Here is a 22,719-nt window from a genome sequence, read left to right on the forward strand (position 1 = left end):
GCTTCAGAAATACCCAGCCAGGTTTACATACAGTGTTAGGGAAAACAGACAACATATATTTAGAAAACTAACAAACAAACAAACAAACAAACAAACAAACAAAAAAACCAAACTCAGCTAAAAAACAATCTTCTGAAAGGAACACTAAAGAATACACTGTCAAAAATAGATTATGAATGCTTAAGAAAAAGCTTTGACCATGAGATGAGAGAGCGTGATAAAATACCTCCTAATTATGAAGCTGTAAGAAGAAGGCAATGTGCTAATATTATTGGAATTGTATCCATTTCAATAATTGCAGAGAGTAAAATATTGTTTGTATTCAAACTAATTAAATAAAGTGATTTTACTAGTCCTGGAAGAGCTAATTAAGAAGATATTTGGGTGTTAAACACAAATAAGCAAATAGTCAGTAGTTTGCAGAGGTGGCACAGTCTAGTATAAAACTACGTTTACAGAAATGCTTGATGTGACATTACAATGACATTTGCTATGTCCCTACAAACAGAAACACACAAAACACTTTTGAGATTTGAAAAGGTGAAGTATGTGAAATACATTGTGGAAATACTAGAATTACTCGAGAAAAATCAAAAACTAGTAAAATAAGATCATTCCATAATTTTACAATCATAACTTTTTTGAAAACTATATCTGATAGCTATTTTTATGTTAGTAAACAGTAACTAACAAAAGTGAAACATAACTACACTACTCCAGAGTGGAAATAGGTGGAGTCTAATTATGTATTAATCTTAACATTTCAAAAATTGGAGTGGTATGTGGTAAGTATCATGTCAGTTGATCTTCTTCCTTGCTAGTAGGAGCCTGATATGGCTGTCTCCTGAGAGGCTCCGCCAGTGGCTGACATATTCAGAAATAGATGCTCACAGCCATCCATTGGACAGAGCACATGGTGCTCAATGGAGGAGCTAGAGACAGGACCCAAGCAACTAAAGGGGTTTGTAACCCCATAGGAGTAAAAGCAATATGAACTAACCAGTACCCTCAGAGCTCCCAGGGACTAAACCACTAACCAAAGAGTACACATAGTGGGACTCATGGCTCCAGCTGCATATGTAGCAGAGGATGGCCTAGTTGGTCATCAATGGAAGAGGCCCTTGGTCCTGTGAAGGCTGAATGCCCCAGTGTAGGGGAATGCCAGGGCCAGGAAGTAGGAGTGGATGGGTTGGTGAGAAGGGGAAGGGGGAGGGAATATGGGGTTTTCCAAGGGGAAACCAGGAAAGGGGATAATATTTGAAATATAAACAAAGAAAATATTTAATAAAAATATATTATTAGTCATACATTATAATATCATTATAAGAATCAAACAATTATTTGAAATCAGCTCCTATAGGTAGAACAACAATATGAACTAACCAGTACCCCCTGGAGCTCGTGTCTCTAGCTGCATATGTATCAGAAGATGGCCTAGTCGGCCATCAGTGGAAAGAGAGGCCCATTGGTCGTGCAAACTTTATATGACTCAGTACAGGGGAACGCCAGGGCCAAGAAGTGGGAGTGGGTAGGTAGGGGAGTGGGGGAGGGTATGGGGGACTTTTGGGATAGCATTGGAAATGTAAAAGAAGAAAATACCTAATTAAAACAAAAACTGTTTAAAAATGTTAGTAATTTTGCCATTCTTATTCTTTAATAGTGTTTTTCTTGTACCCTTTTATTTAGCAATTACCTATTATATTAAAATAAATATAATAGAAAAACAAATCTGTTTCAATGTACACTATGGTGAGACAGAGGTTTTCCTTCTCAGGAGTTTAGGCCTCTGATTTCTTAGGAGACATTGCAGTGTGAGCATTTACTATAAATCAAAGTAAATTTACACCTGCTTAGTTGGCATTTGTCTGAATGACATGAAAACATTAATCAGAAGAGTTTACAAAAAAAAAGTCAATTTCCTCTTTTTATGGACATTGAGACATAGTCAACAAACACCTTTGGTAAATAAAATATTACACATGAATTAATAACTCATGATTTTAAAAGAGGGGGTTATATCTCTCTTTACAAAATTTTACAATTTTGCATGAGTAGAATCTTGGATTTTAACTAACTGAAGCACACTTTGATGGCCAGAGAATGATGGGATAGTTTTATTTACTGCAGAAGAAAAAAAATAACTACATTTACAACACATTTTTAGAGTAAAAAAAAAAGTTATAAAGCAGTACAAGGAGATCAGAGATTTCTGAATTAACCAAATAAAAAAAGTCAACATGCTATCACTACAAAAGCAGAGGATGGCCTAGTTGGCCATCATTGGTAGGAGAGGCCCTTGGTCTTGTGAAGATCATGCGCCCTAGTACAGGGGAATGCCAGGCCAGAAGCGGGAGTGGGTGGGTTGGGGAGCAGGTCGGGAGGAGTGTATAGGGGGCTTTGGGGATAGCATTGGAAATATAAATGAAGAAAATATCTAATAAATAAATAAATAAATAAATAAATAAATAAATAAATAAATAGATAGTTTGGTTATCAGGACAATCATTGGATAAAGTCATTCAATTCTGTTTCCATTATATAACAGATGTATATCATGTTCTTACTGAAATATTTCCTACAAATGAAATAAAGTATGACTTATCTATACAAGAAAAGTTAATATACATTTTATGAAACAGTGGAGATGGATCAGAATGTGACAAATGTAAATGGATTTTTTTTCTACTATCCTGCTCAATTTACTGCAAACTGCCGTAGTCACATAAGTTTTTGTTATCCTAAGGAATGTTATTCCATACTATGCACATAACTGTGAAAGTATTATAAAGTCTTTCAATTTTTGGTATTTAGTAAAAAATGTAAAAAATGCTCACTTTTGAATTAATATTTGATATATATGATTTTTCCTCATTTTTATGAAATAGATAATAGTTTAAAATAGATCATTACATTTCAATTGAATAGAAATCATGAACTTAACTGTGGCAAAATTCTGTGGGTACTAAGGATACAACAGAAATAATTAGACACATTCCACTTCAGTAGGTTCACTCCCTGATGCACACTTCAAACAAATTGCTGTTGAAAACTAATTGGAATTGAAATAAAGTCTTGAGTATCAGTAAATCTTACAGCTTTCTTACTCATGGGTGTGATTAGTCCTTAAGTCATATAAGATTCATAATTAGAGATTATAATGAAATTCTACTCAATTTGTATGGTTTTACTTAGAATGAGTTATTTTAAGGATTACTAAAATGAAAACAGTAGATATGCCTTATTCACTGGGATCACAAAAATATTAAATATGGCATTTCACTGGTTTTGCTTCCAATCCATCTAAACAAGAGATATTCTTGTTAGGTTAACAGTTTACATATGCAGTTTTGAAGTGAGATGAGAGGCAAACAATTAAATATCAGTTTAAGTTTTAGTTTAGTTTATCCATAAAAGTATGTATTTTATATGTGTAGAAAGAACAGATAAAATAGCTACAAAGTGTCCTGTAGCAAGGAAGAACCCAAAAGTTTGCTTCAATAGTTTAAGCATCTAAAAAGAAATTAAAGTGATTTGAATGCATACAAAAAAAAAAAAATAGTTCAGCGTAGGTGTTTCAGTCAGTTTCACAGATGAGCACCAGCATCAGAAATGTGATCAAAGAGGTGGGGGGAAGCAGATAGCTTAATGACATTTTTTTTCTATAGATATTGATAGACTGTGTATGTACTGATTTGGAAGTTGCATAGGGGCATAAAATTTGGTTGTTAGATATCTAAGATAGTAAAAATATTTTGTAAATAGTGATCTGAAATTGCCCTTTAATGATGAGCACAAGGAAAAGATCTCGAACAAAGACAAACTTGCATTAGTAACTAAGAACACATTGTTGGGGTGGAGATTGAGATGAAATATTATCAAAATCTTAGAATTGTTATAATGGGACACAATATAAATTAGCTACTGAAAATGTGAATAGAGAATTTCTTGGTTTAAACAGAGGGATGCTTCAGCAAAATTCTATAGGAAAAAAACCCACTTAAAGTTGGATAAGAGCCAGGCGTGGTGGTGCACACCTTTAATCCCAGCACTTGAGAGGCAGAGGCAGGCAGATTTCTGAGTTCGAGGCCATCCCGGTCTACAAAGTGAGTTCCAGGACAGCCAGTGCTATACAGAGAAACCCTGTCTCGAAAAACCAAAAAAAAAAAAAAAAAAAAGGTTGGAGAAGAATAAGGTATAAAAGCCTAAAATACTGACTAGAATACATTTTCTTTTAGAGTGGCATAAATGAATATGGTTTAACTATCATACATATCACTATTTTATTCAACCTTTATCTTTGAAATATTATGCTTAATAGACAAAAATTTAGTATTGTAATAGTGTTTTCATTGTATTCCAAATCTGTATAGTAGTAAATACTAATAGACCACTTTATATTTGTTAGGTACTACTTAAAATAAAAAGGTCTTTTGACCAGTATTGTGCTGTACATGGTATGAAGAGGAAATAAGGAAATTTAAGTATCCTACATTTGTAAAAATAGTTTAAAACTTGAGACAATCACAGAAACAAGAATACTAGAAAAGAGGATGTACTGCACCTAAGAGATTCAGAAAGTTAATACTGAGCGCGATACAGAAGAGTGACTCTGACTCACTGCTAAGAGGGAAGAATTATGCTCCAGTGAAGGGGAATGCCAGGGCCAAGAAGTGGGAGTGGGTGGGTAGGGGAGCAGGCTGGGAGGAGGGTATATGGAACTTTTTGGATAGCATTTGAAATTTGAAATGTATATAAAGAAAATATTTAATTAAAAATGTGAAAAAAAGAAAAATAAATTTAGTTGATCATTTCATAAACTGAGAATGAACCACATGCTGCATATCCCAAATATGTGAATCACTCAATAACTATAATTTGGAGTATGTATTTTTAATAAAACTAAACTTCAGCTATTGACCTGGAAAAAAAGAAAGAGAGAGAGAGAGAGAGAGAGAGAGAGAGAGAGAGAGAGAGAGAGACAGAGAGAGAGAGAGAGAGAGAGAGAGAGAGAGACAGAGAGAGAGAGAGAAAGAGAAAGATAGAAAGAAAGAAAGAAAGAAAGAAAGAAAGAAAGAAAGAAAGAAAGAAAGAAAGAAAGAAGAAAAGAAAGAAGGAAAGAAAGAAAGAAAGAAAGAAAGAAAGAAAGAAAGAAAGAAAGAAAGAAAGAAAGAAAGAAAGAAAGAAACACTGTGAGTGTTCTTACCAAAAGAAAATTGAGAATACCTTGCCCAAACCTGGAGAAATTACCATAATCAGTCACCAATCGCAAACACTATTGCATATGCCAGCAAGATTTTGCTGAAAGGTCCCGGATATAGCTGTCTCTTGTGAGACTATGCCAGTGTCTGGCAAATACAGAAGTGGATGCTCACAGTCATCTATAAGATGGAACACAGGGCCCCCAATGGAGGAGCTCCAAGGAGCTGAAGGAGTCTGTAACCCTATAGGTGGAACATCAATATGAACTAATCAGTACCCCCAGAGCTTGTGTCTCTAGCTGCGTATGTAGCAGAAGATGGCCTAGTTGGCCATCACTAGGAAGAGAGACCCCTTGGTATTGAAAACTTTATATGCCCCAGTACAGGGGAATGCCAGGGCCAAGAAGTGGGAGTGGGTGGGTAGGGGAGTGGGGGGGCTATAGGGGACTTTTTGGATAGCATTTGAAATGTAAATGAAGAAAATATCTAATAAAAATTTTAAAAAAAGTTTACCCTTATACTGTAACAAAAGCAGAGGAATAGCCATAAGAAAGGGAAACAAGGAGTTGGTGCCAACTAATGACTTCAGAGAGAGGAATAAGAGTCCCAGAGATGACACCCCTCCACCAATAGCTAATCCAATACAAAGTTTAATCCACCAAATCTTATACATATAATCCACAACATGCATGGGTGCGCGTATACACACACACACACACACACACACACACACACACACACACACACACACACACCAAACTCAAAGGAAAAATGGCAATGAAATTGAGAATAGGGAGTGTATAAAAAGAATCAGAAGAACAGAACATGGGTGAGACAAGATGTGAAAAGACAAGGGAAGCAACATATTTTAATGCATTTATAGATTGTTTTTAAATGTCTAGCAATAATGCAAAGGAAAATAAAGAAATAAAGAGCAGTGTGTCAATGTAGAAGTTGGGTTTGGTTTTCTTGTTGTTGATTTTCCTTTAAAATGTATTAGATCTTTAATGAGATTCTCTGAGTATGCAAAATTTCAAAGTAGTTTTCAAAGTAGATTTTCAAACCAAAGATAAGAATTGAAGTAGGTATGGATAACATAAGAAATTGACAGAATGTAATGGAATCTAAGAGAAATGAAGCAATGTAGGAAAGATTAAAATATTCACAGGAAAAATTTAAAGTTGTGTTAAATTGTATAAGTATTTGATTATTATTGTTTATAATACATATTGCAATAAATATTGAACAACTGATATAAATTATTGAAATGTGCATATATCTCACCTAAACTGTGCTTCTATATTATACAAATATAAAGAGTTTACATATGATGTTGTCAGGAAATAACTAGATAGATGAGAGATAGATGACAGATAGATGATAGATAGATGATTTATAGATATTAGATAGATGATAGATAGCACAGTTTAACAGTATATCAATATATAGTAATAATTTGACACAAAATTATTCTTCCCTGGGGGCTTATAGACAGTAAATGTACTCACTATATCCTCAGTAGAAAACAGATTAATTTTAGCCTTGGTTTAGGAACAATTTTATTTAATTATTCTTTTCATGATCACCTTTGTTGGCTCTAATTTTTTTAAAGTTTGTTTAATAATCCACAAATATTATAAGTACTACATTATTAACTTATTAATTTTAGACTTAATTCTGCTCAACGAGGTATAATACCCTTTGATTCCAGTTAATCTTATCTTCGAATAATGATGTGTTGTCATTTTGCACTCAGGTAAACCTATTTCATACCTTTTCTGTGACTTACCCTGATGCTTACATTTATTAATTTGAATCATTTGACCTCATTGTCTTATCAGGTAGTATATAATTTACTTTAAATTATTTGAAAGTTACCTCGTAGTTTGTTAAATAGATGTCTTCCATAAAATGTTCTATTTGTGGAAATAAACAGCATAGCTGCCTGCTCTGCCCACCAGTCTTATCTATGTTCTCCTTCCAGAGGCTAAGATGTCCAATAGGCAGTTGAATGTTGTGCACTATGGACATATTTAGTATTTTGTAAAATATTCTCATCACTGTCTTCTATGCCCATAATTCTGATGCCTAGCAAGAACCCTCATCAGACAAGGTGTATGACTACTATATAGTTTGACTTCCTTTCTCCCTTGTAACTATCTTATATGATATTCTTTCCGTGACATGGTTATTTAAGCAATGGTCTTTCTTCCTGCCATGATATTGCCTTAGTTTCATATTCTTACCTCTTTCTCACATGAGTACCACAAGGATGCCATTCAATATGTGTGTATTCTTATTACATCCTGTTTGTGCAATCATAATTAAATATAATAGTGCTTCGCTTGTGATGAACAAAATGATGTCTTCAAACTGTCCATCAAAAATATTTGCATAAGCCAAATATGTTTATTTAGTATGTTTGGTCTGTATTGAACATAGATATCATTATCTACCGTTACTTTAAAACATTGGAAAAAATATGATATTACTAAAACTTGTTTTTTTGTTTGTTTGGTTTTTGTTTTTTTGGGTTTTTTTTTTTTTTTTTGGATTTCGTTTTTAATGATTTTTTCTTTTCTTTTTATACTCCAGATTTTAGAACCATCCTGGTACAACCTCCAACTGTTCCACATCCCGTACTTCCTCCTCCATTTCTGTCTCTATAAGGATGTCCCTACCCCACCTCCACCAGACCTCTAAGCTCCCTGGGGCCTCTAGTCTCCTGAGGGTTAGGTGCATCATCTCTGTCTGAACCCAGACCCAGCAGTCCTCTGCTGTATTTGTATTGGTGGCCTTATGTCAGCTGGTGTATGCTGCCTGGTTGGTGATCTAGTGTCTGAGAGATTTCAGGGGTCTGGGTTAATTAGAATACTGGCTCTCCTACAGGGTTGTCCTTCTCAGCTTCTTCCAGCTTTTCCCTAATTCAACCACAGGGGTCACAGCTTCTGTTCATTGGTTGGGTGCAAATATTTGCATGTAACTCTTTCAGCTGCTTATATGGTCTTTCAGAGGGCAGTCATGATAGTTCTCTTTTTATATATACACAAATTCACTCATATGAAGCAATAAACTTTTATTCAACCAGAAGACAGTAACACTCACAGAAGAAAACAATTTTACACAAGTAAATATGCATAAACTCTCATACATTCATATACCAACTAATGCGTGCATATTCATATATAGCCATGCAAAAAGGTTCAGCTCAGCTACATATTTATCTCAGTACTTATCTTACATACTTATACACACATACTCCAGACTGATATATGCATATAGAGCAGACCAGGGCCAGTACAGAAAGATCTCAATCATTATGGGTGAAAAATTAGCTCCAATCATTATTGTAATGAGAAAGAAAAGGCTTCTATCCTTTTACTGCTAAATGAATTAGACCCAAGTCTGTAAGAAGAAAGTTTTGTCTTATTTAGTAAGACTAAGCATGCCTTCCTGTTCTATACCCAAGTATAGGGGAACACCAGGTCCAAGAAGCAGGAGTATGTGGGCTGGGGAGCAGGGTGAGGAGGCAGGGGATAGGGGATTTTCAGAGTGGAAAATAGGAAAATGGATAACATTTGAAGTGTAAATAAAATAAAATATCTAATAAAAAAGAAAAGGAAAGAAAAGAAGAGAAAAGGAAAGAAAAGGAAAAGAGAAAAGAAAAGAAGGGAAGAGAAAAGAAAAGAAGGGAAGAGAAAAGAAAAGAAGAGAAGAGAAAAGAAAAGACCTGTTACATACCATGGTAAGGAGAAGCCTGCCTGCTCTCTCTGCAGTTTCTTCTTTGTCCCTCTTTCTCTCCGCATTCTAAATATTGGTCTCTTAACTAATAAGTTCCCTTTAATTTCTAAAATAATCTACTCTGCTGTCCTAATCTTGCTATCTCCTCCTGTTCACATGTGAATGCTATTTCAGTGTGTCCCTTCTTGGTTTTTTTGTATCTTTCTAGGGGAGTAGGTCACATGGTTCTTCCAAGAATCCTTTTTTAATAAAAGTTCAAGCATTATTTCAAATCATAAATTGAACAAGAAGTTTACAACAGAGATGTATACATATATATCCATTAAGACTAATTATCTGGCTAAACATTATCTGTTCACAAGCTCCAAGGTTCATGGAGAGTTAAAGACCATAGCTAAATTATCACTGAAGATTTGTATAAATAAACCCAATCAGTATTATACTTCCTTCTGTCCTTGTACCTACAATAAATCATTAGTTCCCTTTTTATAACCTTTGTTAATTATTTTACCACCTCCTGATAGGTGTTCTATATTGTACATGCCTGCTCTTTATCTCAGAAGCAATTAGCTGCTGACATTTGAAGACTGGAAGAGTTCTCATTGCAGTTTTGATATTAGAGAGGATTTAATTAAATCCCTTTTTATAAAAGACTTAATAATTACTAGTATAATTATAGGAATTCTTATGGAATTATCACTAAGAATTAAGAAATCATCTATTTGCCTATATAGCAACACTACAAGGCTGTACATCTTCATTGCTCTGGAGAACTCTGCTCAAATGGGTAGATCGGTACACAGTGATTGTAATATATATTTAATCATAAGAAGTAAAGCATATTTATGTCAGGAATCTTTCCTCCAAGGTAATGTCTTCAGTCTTTCCTAGAAGAGCAAATCAGTCATAGCTTTACAATCTCACAAAGACCACCTGTTAGTTTTTAGCTTCTCGTAGATGGCTCCGAGTAACTAGTAACTTACCAGAATTTAGAATCAATTAGGAAAGCAACCTAACATGAGCGAGGGATTGTCTAGATTAAGGTCAACAGAGGTACAAAATAATGGACCATGAGCTGTGACACTAGAATGAACAACAACAACAAAAGGACATTCGTGCACACTGAAACTCATAATTCTCTGCTTTCTGATTAAGGGGGCCTTAAGTTTCCCTCGCCCCGCATTGATTATTTTAATTATTTACATTTCAAACCTGATCCTGTTTCCCAGTTTCTCCTCCACAAGCCCCCATCACCTCCTCTCCTCCCCTACCTCTATGAGGATGCTCCCCCATCTGCCCACCCACTCCTGCCTCATCAGCCTTGAGTTCCCCTATCCTGGATCATGAAGCATCCACAGGAACAAGAGGCTACCCTCGCAGTGATGACAGATAAGGCAATCTGCTACATAATCAGCTGGATCCATGGGTACCTGCTATGTACTCTTTGGTTGGTGGTTTAGTCCCTGGGAGCTTTGCCGGGGCGAGGGGGGTGGGGAGGTGGGGGGTTTGGGGGGTTGGGGGGAATCCTGTTTGGTTAATACTGTTGTTATACTGTTGTTCTTCCTATGAGGTTGCAAACCCCTTCAGCTCCTACAGTCCTTCCCCTAAGTCCAATGTTTGGCTGTGTACATCCACATTTGTATTGGTCCTGCTCTGCCAGAGCCTCTCAGGGGACAGCTCTACTGTCAGTAAGCACTTCATGGCATCAGCAATAGTGTCTGGGTTTCCTGTCAGCAGATGGGATGGATCCCTATGTGGGGCAGTCTCTGTATGGCCTTTCCTTCAGTTTCTGCTCCATTCTTGCCCGTGCATTTCCTTTGACAGGAGGAATTCTGGATTAATATTTTTGAGGTGGGTAGGTAGCCCCACCCCTCAACTGAGGGCCATATCTATCCACTGGATATGCACTCTACAGGTTCTATCTCTCCTTCATTGGGTATTTCTGCTAAAGTCCTACCTATTGTGTCCTGAGAACTTCTTGGGTCCCTGGCATCTGGGACTTTCTAGTGGTTACTACTACTACACACCTACTTTTAAATTCCTGAACTTTCGTACTACTCCCCAAACTTTTCAGATATCTGAACTGCCCCCCCCCCCAACACTTCCCCTCCTATTTCCCTCCCAGATTCTTCTCTCTCGACTTCACAGAGATTGTTCTTTTTCCCCTTTGAGTAGGACTGTATCATCCACACTTTGGTGAGATCTTTGTCTTCATTGTTTTCATATGGTCTGTGAGTTGTATCATGGGTGTCCCAAGCTGCTTTTTGGCTAATATCTACTTGTCCATGAGTACAGCTATGTGTGTCCTTTGTGACTGGATTACCTCACTCAGGATGATATTTTCTAGTTCCATCCATTTGCCTGTAAAGTTCATGAAATCATTGTTTTTAATAGCTGAGTAGTACTCCATAGTGTAAATGTACCACATTTTTAAAATTGTATCCATTCCTCTGTTGAAGGACACCTGGTTTGTATCCAGTTTCTGGCTATTACAAATAAGACTGCTATGAACACAATGGAGCATGTGTCATTGTTATATGTTGGAGCATCTTTTGGGTATATGCCCAGGAGTGGTATAGCTGGGTCCTCAAGAAAAATATTTTCAATTTTCTGAGGAACCACCAGACTGATTTCTCAGAGTGATTGTACCAGCTTGCAATCCTACCAACAATGGAGGAGTGTTCCACTTTCTCCACATCTTCACTAGCATGTACTGTCCCCTGAGTTTTTGATCTTAGCCATTATGACTGGTGTGAGGTGGAATCTCAGGGTTCCATCCATTTGCCTGTGAATTTCATAAAGTCATTGTTTTTAATAACTGAGTAGTACTCCATTGTGTAAATGTACATTTTCTGTATCCATTCCTCTGTTGAGAGACATCTGAGTTGTTTCCAGCTTCTAGCTATTATATGGCTGAACATCCAGTTTTCTTATGAACATTTATTGAATAGGCAATTGTTCATGTTAATTTGGGCGGAGATTCTGCCCTACCCTTTGCCATTTTTGCAACCAAATAAAAGAATTGTATTTTATTTACAAGCTGTTGGCACTGTGCTGAGCAGATTTTGAGATATTCATGCCCAACTAGGAGATTAATAATCTGATAACTGTCCCATTACTTGCTGAGGCTTTGTTTGTTTCATGTGTTTCTTCAGTTTGAGTTTCCTTTAGCCACATGTTTATGGTCTGTCCTGCCTCATGGTAACCTCCTTCTATTTCTCATGCTCTCTACCTGAAAACCCCTACTTGATCTTAAGTCTTGCCTTCCTCTCCTGCCAAGTCCCAGGTTCTAGCCTTTTATTAACCAAACAAGGATTATTGGGGAGCATTATTTGAGCAAATTGTTTAGTACAGTGCCTCAAAAACAGGTTGTAGTCTGCACTGTGGGGGAAAAAAAAACCAAAGCACCAAGAAAACAAAACAAAACAAAACAAAACAAAAACAAAAACAAAAACAAATCAAATCAGAACAAACAAACAAACAAAAACCTCTGAAGGTTCTGAATACACAGTGCAAAAGACCTACCCCAACAGATCATCTATTTTTAAACAAACAAACAAACAAACAAACAAACAAATAAATAGATAGATAGATAATCTCACTGTAGTTCTTGGCCTCTTTTGTGAAATTAATTTGCCACCATAACGCAGTCCACTTATTTCTGCACCTCAATTTTCTTCTACTTTTTAAAAAAAACCTATCTGTTTTTATCCTAGTACTAGGCTGTCTCTATTCGTATAGCTCTGTAGAATAATTTGAATTCAGATATGGTAAAATAACCAACTCTGCTCTAAGGATTCTTTCCTTCCTTCCTTCCTTCCTTCCTTCCTTCCTTCCTTCCTTCCTTCCTTCCTTCCTTCCTTCCTTCCTTCTTTCCTTCCTTCCTTCCTTCCTTCCTTCCTTCCTTTCTTCCTTCCTTCCTTCCTTCCTCCCTTCCTCCCTCCTTCCCTCCATCCCTCCCTCCCTCCCTCCCTCCCTCCCTCCCTCCCTCCCACCCTCCCTCCCCCCACTCTCCTCCTCCTCCTCCTTCTTTTTCTTCTTTTTTGGTCATGGTATTTTGTGGAGGCATATAAATTCTTAGAGTTCTTTTTTTTTCATTTCTAGATCTATAAAATATAACATCAGACATTAGGTAGGTATTATAATAAATAGCTAAATAATTTGGAGATTATTGGTATTTTTACAATATCAATTCTGCCAACCTAGGAACATAGAAAGTTTTCCTGTGCTGAGTATCTTATTTGCTTTCCTTTCTCCTGTTTTGAAGTTCTTGCTGTAAAAAAGAATAACAATTATTTGCTACTGGTGAGGGTGCAAATTAATACAGTTATTTATGGAAGTCAGTAGCCTGGAGGTTTCTTAAAATTTTGGAAAAAGAACTATCACATGACCCAGCTATTTTACTTCTAGAAATAAACTCAGAGAACTCTACATCCTTCTACAGAGAAATATGCATGTCCATATCTATTCATGATCTCTTATAATAGAAGTGCAATCGGAGCAAACTAGAAGTCTATCAACTGATGAATGACTAAAGAAAGTAAATACAGATACAAATTTCATAAATATTAAACTACTAAATAAATTATGATACTTTCAGAAAAATAGATGGACAAATGAACTTAGACTCTATACTTTTAAGTGAGGGCACTCCAAATCTGGGAAATAAAAAACATGTTCTTCTTAATATGCAGATCTTAGTCTATAGGTATATTTATATGTGGTATAATATTTTGAAAGGAGACCAAAAATGGGTAATATTAGGTGATGAAGAAATACTGAATGCAGGAAAAAGTACACAGTGACATTTAAGAGGAAATAAACTTGTTTTATTGTAGTTTTAACTTTATCATAGCCCCCCCTTTCTCTCTTTCTTTTTCTATGTATGTGTCTGTGTATGTATATTAGATAAATTCAGAAAACCTAATTTATAGCATCTATAGCATCATAATCAGAATTCAGAGGATCCAGAAGGGCTATTCTAGCTGTATCTAGCTGTATAGAATTTTACTATCTTCACAGAATTTGGAGAGCACAAGTGTTTTTCTGACTAACTAATCAATCAATATGTGTGATGTGTTTTAATTCACAGTAGTAAAGTGATTAAAATACCATGAAGAGAAATATAGAATTAGGAAAACCAAAGTCTTGGTGTCAAAAATGCTTTGTAAATTATGTTCCGGTAAATACTTAGAATAATACTGTCTAATTCTGGGGAAATTATATTACCATTGATGTGTTATCATTTACCAAATGTGTATTAAGAATATGCTGGAAATTACTATAAAATATTGTTCTAGAAAAATTAGTCAGTACTTACATTCAGAGAGAATGGGACTGGAAATATCAGGGAGATGTTTCCTGGTGTTTTCTACAAGTAACCTAATAAGTAAAAATACATAATATGAAACATTTCTTGATCATCAAGTACCCATAATTCAAAAGCCATTTACATGGTACTTAAAAATAACCATAATAACCAAACCTATGGTCCTGGGAATAGGATAAATCTGTTCTCTACCAGAAATTGAAAATATTCAGCTTATCTAGTTATTTAAAGTAATGAATCAGGTTTTTGTTTTGATTTTAAATCACACCAACCTTCCACTTGGGGAATCCTATTTTATCTTTTTATGCATTTCTCTTTTTTTTTCTTTCCATTTTTTATTAGGTATTTAGCTCATTTACATTTCCAATGCTATACCAAAAGTCCCCCATACCCACCCACCCCCACTCCCCTACCCGCCCACTCCCCCTTTTTGGCCCTGGCGTTCCCCTGTTCTGGGGCATATAAAGTTTGTGTGTCCAATGGGCCTCTCTTTCCAGTGATGGCCGACTAGGCCATCTTTTGATACATATGCAGCTAGAGTCAAGAGCTCCGGGGTACTGGTTAGTTCATAATGTTGATCCACCTATAGGGTTGCAGATCGCTTTAGCTCCTTGGGTACGTTCTCTAGCTCCTCCATTGGGAGCCCTGTGATCCATCCATTAGCTGACTATGGGCATCCACTTCTGTGTTTGCTAGGCCCCGGCATAGTCTCACAAGAGACAGCTACATCTGGGTCCTTTGGATAAAATCTTGCTAGTGTATGCAATGGTGTCAGCGTTTGGATGCTGATTATGGGGGTGGATCCCTGGATAAGGCAGTCTCTACATGGTCCATCCTTTCATCTCAGCTCCAAACTTTGTCTCTGTAACTCCTTCCAAGGGTGTTTTGTTCCCACTTCTAAGGAGGGGCATAGCGTCCACACTTCAGTCTTCATTTTTCTTGAGTTTCATGTGTTTAGGAAATTGTATCTTATATCTTGGGTATCCTAGGTTTTGGGCTAATATCCACTTATCAGTGAGTACATATTGTGTGAGTTCCTTTGTGAATGTGTTACCTCACTCAGGATGATGCCCTCCAGGTCCATCCATTTGGCTAGGAATTTCATAAATTCATTCTTTTTAATAGCTGAGTAGTACTCCATTGTGTAGATGTACCACATTTTCTGTATCCATTCCTCTGTTGAGGGGCATCTGGGTTCTTTCCATCTTCTGGCTATTATGAATAAGGCTGCTATGAACATAGTGGAGCATGTGTCCTTCTTACCAGTTGGGGCATCTTCTGGATATATGCCCAGGAGAGGTATTGCTGGATCCTCTGGTAGTACTATGTCCAATTTTCTGAGGAACCACCAGACGGATTTCCAGAGTGGTTGTACAAGCCTGCAATCCCACCAACAATGGAGGAGTGTTCCTCTTTCTCCACATCCTCGCCAGCATCTGCTGTCACCTGAATTTTTGATCTTAGACATTCTGACTGGTGTGAGGTGGAATCTCAGGGTTGTTTTGATTTGCATTTCCCTGATGATTAAGGATGTTGAACATTTTTTCAGGTGCTTCTCTGCCATTCGGTATTCCTCAGGTGAGAATTCTTTGTTCAGTTCTGAGCCCCATTTTTTAATGGGGTTGTTTGATTTTCTGAAGTCCACCTTCTTGAGTTCTTTATATATGTTGGATATTAGTCCCCTATCTGATTTAGGATAGGTAAAGATCCTTTCCCAATCTGTTGGTGGTCTTTTTGTCTTATTGACGGTGTCTTTTGCCTTGCAGAAACTTTGGAGTTTCATTAGGTCCCATTTGTCAATTCTCGATCTTACAGCACAAGCCATTGCTGTTCTGTTCAGGAATTTTTCCCCTGTGCCCATATCTTCAAGGCTTTTCCCCACTTTCTCCTCTATAAGTTTCAGTGTCTCTGGTTTTATGTGAAGTTCTTTGATCCATTTAGATTTGACCTTAGTACAAGGAGATAAGTATGGATCGATTCGCATTCTTCTACATGATAACAACCAGTTGTGCCAGCACCATTTGTTGAAAATGCTGTCTTTCTTCCACTGGATGGTTTTAGCTCCCTTGTCGAAGATCAAGTGACCATAGGTGTGTGGGTTCATTTCTGGGTCTTCAATTCTATTCCATTGGTCTACTTGTCTGTCTCTATACCAGTACCATGCAGTTTTTACCACAATTGCTCTGTAGTAAAGCTTTAGGTCAGGCATGGTGATTCCACCAGAGGTTCTTTTATCCTTGAGAAGAGTTTTTGCTATCCTAGGTTTTTTGTTATTCCAGATGAATTTGCAAATTGCTCCTTCTAATTCGTTGAAGAATTGAGTTGGAATTTTGATGGGGATTGCATTGAATCTGTAGATTGCTTTTGGCAAGATAGCCATTTTTACAATATTGATCCTGCCAATCCATGAGAATGGGAGATCTTTCCATCTTCTGAGATCTTCTTTAATTTCTTTCTTCAGAGACTTGAAGTTTTTATCATACAGATCTTTCACTTCCTTAGTTAGAGTCACGCCGAGATATTTTATATTATTTGTGACTATTGAGAAGGGTGTTGTTTCCCTAATTTCTTTCTCAGCCTGTTTATTCTTTGTGTAGAGAAAGGCCATTGACTTGTTTGAGTTAATTTTATATCCAGCTACTTCACCGAAGCTGTTTATCAGGTTTAGGAGTTCTCTGGTGGAATTTTTAGGGTCACTTATATATACTATCATATCATCTGCAAAAACTGATATTTTGACTTCCTCCTTTCCAATTTGTATCCCCTTGATCTCCTTTTGTTGTCGAATTGCTCTGGCTAATACTTCAAGTACTATGTTGAAAAGGTAGGGAGAAAGTGGGCAGCCTTGTCTAGTCCCTGATTTTAGTGGGATTGCTTCCAGCTTCTCTCCATTTACTTTGATATTGGCTACTGGTTTGCTGTAGATTGCTTTTATCATGTTTAGGTATGGGCCTTGAATTCCTGATCTTTCCAGAACTTTTATCATGAATGGGTGTTGGATCTTGTCAAATGCTTTTTCTGCATCCAACGAGATGATCATGTGGTTTTTGTCTTTGAGTTTGTTTATATAGTGGATTACATTGATGGATTTTCGTATATTAAACCATCCCTGAATTCCTGGAATAAAACCTACTTGGTCAGGATGGATGATTGCTTTAATGTGTTTGGATTCGGTTAGCGAGAATTTTATTGAGGATTTTTGCATCGATATTCATAAGAGAAATTGGTCTGAAGTTCTCTATCTTTGTTGGATCTTTCTGTGGTTTAGGTATCAGAGTAATAGTGGCTTCATAAAATGAGTTGGGTAGAGTACTTTCTACGTCTATCTTGTGAAAAAGTTTGTGCAGAACTGGAATTAGATCTTCTTTGAAGGTCTGTAGAACTCTGCACTAAACCCGTCTGGTCCTGGGCTTTTTTTGGCTGGGAGACTATTTATAACTGCTTCTATTTCTTTAGGGGATATGGGACTGTTTAGAAGGTCAACTTGATCCTGATTCAACTTTGGTACCTGGTATCTGTCCAGAAATTTGTCCATTTCGTCCAGGTTTTCCAGTTTTGTTGAGTATAGCCTTTTGTAGAAGGATCTGATGGTGTTTTGGATTTCTTCAGGATCTGTTGTTATGTCTCCCTTTTCAGTTCTGATTTTGTTAATTAGGGTTTTGTCTCTGTGCCCTCTAGTGAGTCTAGCTAAGGGTTTATCTATCTTGTTGATTTTCTCAAAGAACCAACTCCTCGTTTGGTTAATTCTTTGAATAGTTCTTCTTGTTTCCACTTGGTTGATTTCACCCCTGAGTTTGATTATTTCCTGCCGTCTACTCCTCTTGGGTGAATTTGCTTCCTTTTTTTCTAGAGCTTTTAGATGTGTTGTCAAGCTGCTAGTATGTGCTCTCTCCCGTTTCTTCATGGAGGCACTCAGAGCTATGAGTTTCCCTCTTAGAAATGCTTTCATTGTGTCCCAAAGGTTTGGGTACGTTGTGGCTTCATTTTCATTAAACTCTAAAAAGTCTTTAATTTCTTTCTTTATTCCTTCCTTGACCAAGGTATCATTGAGAAGAGTGTTGTTCAGTTTCCACGTGAGTGTTGGCTTTCTGTTATTTTTTTTGTTAGTGAAGATCAGCCTTAGTGCATGGTGATCTGATAGGATACATGGGACAATTTCAATATTTTTGAATCTGTTGAGGCCTGTTTTGTGACCTATTATGTGGTCAATTTTGGAGAAGGTACCATGAGGTGCTGAGAAGAAGGTATATCCTTTTGTTTTAGGATAAAATGTTCTGTAGATATCTGTCAGATCCATTTGTTTCATCACTTCTGTTAGTTTCAGTGTGTCCCTGTTTAGTTTCTGTTTCCATGATCTGTCCATTGGTGAAAGTGGTGTGTTGAAGTCTCCCACTATTATTGTGTGAGGTGCAATGTGTGCTTTGAGCTTTACTAAAGTTTCTTTAATGAATGTGGCTGCCCTTGTATTTGGAGCATAGATATTCAGAATTAAGAGTTCCTCTTGGAGGATTTTACCTTTGATGAGAACGAAGTGCCCCTCCTTGTCTTTTTTGATGACTTTGGGTTGGAAGTCAATCTTATCAGATATTAGGATGGCTACTCCAGCTTGTTTCTTCATACCATTTGCTTGGAAAATTGTTTTCCAGCCTTTCATTCTGAGGTAGTGTCTATCTTTTTCTCTGAGATGTGTCTCCTGTAAACAGCAAAATGTTGGGTCTTGTTTGTGTAGCCAGTTTGTTAGTCTATGTCTTTTTATTGGGGAGTTGAGACCATTGATGTTAAGAGATATTAAGGAAAAGTAATTGTTGCTTCCTGTTATTTTTGTTGTTAAAGTTGGCATTCTGTTCTTGTGGCTGTCTTCTTTTAGGTTTGTTGAGGGATTACCTTCTTGTTTTTTCTAGGGCATTGTTCCCGTTCTTGTATTGGTTTTTTTCTGTTATTAACCTTTGAAGGGCTGGATTCGTGGAGAGATAATGCGTGAATTTGGTTTTGTCGTGGAATACTTTGGTTTCTCCCTCTATGATAATTGAGAGTTTGGCTGGGTATAGTAGCCTGGGCTGCAGTTTGTGTTCTCTTAGTGTCTGTATAACATCTGTCCAGGCTCTTCTGGCTTTCATAGTCTCTGGTGAAAAATCTGGTGTAATTCTGATAGGCTTGCCTTTATATGTTACTTGACCTTTTTCCCTTACTGCTTTTAGTATTCTATCTTTATTTAGTGCATTTGTTGTTCTGATTATTATGTGTCGGGAGGAATTTCTTTTCTGGTCCAGTCTATTTGGAGTTCTGTAGGCTTCTTGTATGTTCATAGGCATCTCTTTCTTTAGATTTGGGAAGTTTTCTTCAATAATTTTGTTGAAGATGTTTGCTGGACCTTTGAGTTGAAAATCTTCATTCTCATCCACTCCTATTATCCGTACGTTTGGTCTTCTCATTGTGTCCTGGATTTCCTGGATATTTTGAGTTAGTATCTTTTTGCATTTTCCATTTTCTTTGATTGTTGTGCCGATGTTCTCTATGGAATCTTCTGCACCTGAGATTCTCTCTTCCATCTCTTGTATTCTGTTGCTGATGCTCAAATCTATGGTTCCAGATTTCTTTCCTAGGGTTTCTATCTCCAGTGTTGCCTCACTTTGAGTTTTCTTTATTGTGTCTACTTCCCTTTTTAGGTCTAGTATGGTTTTGTTCATTTCCATCACCTGTTTGTATGTTTTTTCCTCTTTTTCTGTAAGGACTTCTACCTGTTTGATTGTGTTTTCCTGTTTTTCTTTAAGGACTTGTAACTCTTTAGCAGTGTTCTCCTGTATTTCTTTAAGTGATTTATTAAAGTCCTTCTTGATGTCCTCTACCATCATCATGAGATATGCTTTTAAATCTAGGTCTAGTTTTTTGGGTGTGTTGGGGTGCCCTGGACTGGGCGAAGTGGGAGTGCTGGGTTCTGATGATGGTGAGTGGTCTTGGTTTCTGTTAGTAGGATTCCTACGTTTACCTTTCGCCATCTGGTAATCTCTGGAGTTAGTAGTTATAGTTGACTCTGTTTAGAGATTGTTCTTCTGGTGATTCTGTTACTGTCTCTCAGCAGATCTGGGAGACAGATTCTCTCCTCTGAGTTTCAGTGCTCAGAGCACTCTCTGCTGGCAAGCTCTCTTACAGGGAAGGTGCGCAGATATCTTGTTTTTGGACCTCCTCCTGGTCGAAGAAGAAGGCCCAAAACAGGGCCTCTCTCAGAAGCTGTGTTGCTTTGGCAGTTCCCAGAAGCTGTCAGCTTCTGTGGTGCAGACTCTCACCTGTGCAGACTAAAATCCTAAGTTCCAGGGAGTCCTGGAACCAAGATGGTGACCGCTGCTCCTGAGGCTGAGGCCGTCTCCCGAGCCAGGCGGACACCTGTCCTCTGGTCCGGACGGTGGCCGGCTGTCTGCGGCCCGCCCAGGCTGCTGCCTCAGCGGCTCTGTGCTTCTGCCCGTCCCAGAAGCTGTCCGGTTCTCTGGCGCACCCTCTAGCCTGTATGCATTTCTCTTTATACAAGTTCTTGTCAAAATATTTCACATGGAACCACAGAATCTTGGCCAAATTTCTCATACCTGCCTTTGATGTTTCCGTTCCAAGTAAGCGGCAGAAACACTTATCAAATATTGAATAAACAATATGCTAGGGAAATCACAGCACCTTTAGTCATCACCTGTTTCAAATCATATGGTCCTGAAATAGCAGTGAGTGGGATGTAGTTTAACTAGTAGTCAGTAGGCTTGGCACACACTAAAGCAACATTTGGTGATAAAGCCATTCCTGGCAACACACACTTTATCTGTTTTTTGTCAAAGACAATGTACTTGTTACCTTTACATTGGAATTTGAAGAAATTTCCACAAAATATGTCTAGGCAGAAAACATGTACATCTGTTTATAGCAAACACTGTTTTAGCAGCTTGTGGAAATGTTCATCACGTTCACTAACTTGTTAGTGAGAATGGGCCTCGTCTTGGGTTCCTGTGAAGAAAATGAGACATTGTCTAATGACAGCAGTCTATAATCAAGTTAACAAGGAATGTGTGTGGCTTCAGTTGGCCCTCTTTTTTTTTTTTTTCCTGTGCAATCTACCATTTTTTGAATCATTCTGTGGAAGGTCCATATGGCATGCTACCAATGGAAGGCTCCAGTGTGCAGCTTGTGGAGGTGAGGTCTCAGTCCAAAAATATGGCAGAAGTACAGCCTTGCCAATAAACTGGGGAGTGGATCCAATCAGTGTAGTGGTGACTACAGCTAGCTGGGCACACTTTTGATTCAGAAAATATGACAAATGTCTATTGTTTTATGCCTGTAACTTTGTTTGTTGCAATTTGTGGCACAACAATTAACAATCTATTCCGTGATGCTGTTGGAAGTATTTATCAGGATACACCTTTGTGTTTCCCTAACGTTGCTCCCTTTGTGACTACATCATCTTTGCAAGAGTGAGGAAAGGAGCTGAGGGAAAAAAAAAAACATGAATTTGCACATCTCTTCATTCCAAGGAACATTTCCATGACAAAGATGATGTTCCAAGGAAAGGCATATGTGGTTCAGCAAATAGCTCAGAATTTAAGTCCTTTTGGAACTCAGCCATGTTATTTCTAAGAAATCAAACAAGAGTGTGAGATATCAATGCACCCTGAATTTCTAATAGAGATTAAAATAATTCTTGGAAGGCGCCACAGAGGTTCCCTTGCTGATGACAATGCCCATCTGCAAGTTATTTCAAGGTTCTGAATTCTCATCTCAGTGGAAAATTAATTATAAAAGTATCTTAGCTCTTAATGGATTTTAAATGATCTAAAATCCTTCTCTATGTTTGTAATGTATAATTCTTTTATAGTAACAGCTGAATAGACATAAAGGATAAACTTTATGAAGCATGCACCACATCAGTAACTTCATATATTAGTTTTCATTGCACATATTTTTCTTTTGAAAATTAGAATTTTAGAACAAAATTCAAACTTTATATACATGCAAAATGGATAGCTTGAAAATCTGAAATCTGTGTACCAAGATTTAAAAGTTCTGAGTACAGTCACAATAGAAAAACTTAAATTAACATTCCTGTTATATATTATTGTCACAATGTAGCTAAACAGATATTTTGCATAAAATTGTATTCTCTTGTGTGCAACATAAACAACTACTTAATCTTATATGTAGATTAAATCCTACCCTTAAATATATCTAGTTTATATTTTCATTCAAAGTTTTTAGCCATTTATGTTCCTATTCACTTGAGACAGGCTTACAAAGGCAAATCGCTTACTATGTTGTGTAGCTTTTCAAATGGTTTCTTATAAAAATAAGAAGGTCATCTGTTATTGAAAACATTTTTTCATACAGTATATCCCGATTACTGTTTTCCCTCTCTCTATTCCTCCCAGTTCCTTCCCACCTCCCCTCCCAGCCTGAGCCACTCCCATTTTTTTCTCACAA

This window comes from Mus musculus, chromosome 5 (genome assembly GCF_000001635.26).
Source record: "Mus musculus strain C57BL/6J chromosome 5, GRCm38.p6 C57BL/6J".
Taxonomy (NCBI): Eukaryota; Metazoa; Chordata; class Mammalia; order Rodentia; family Muridae; genus Mus; species Mus musculus.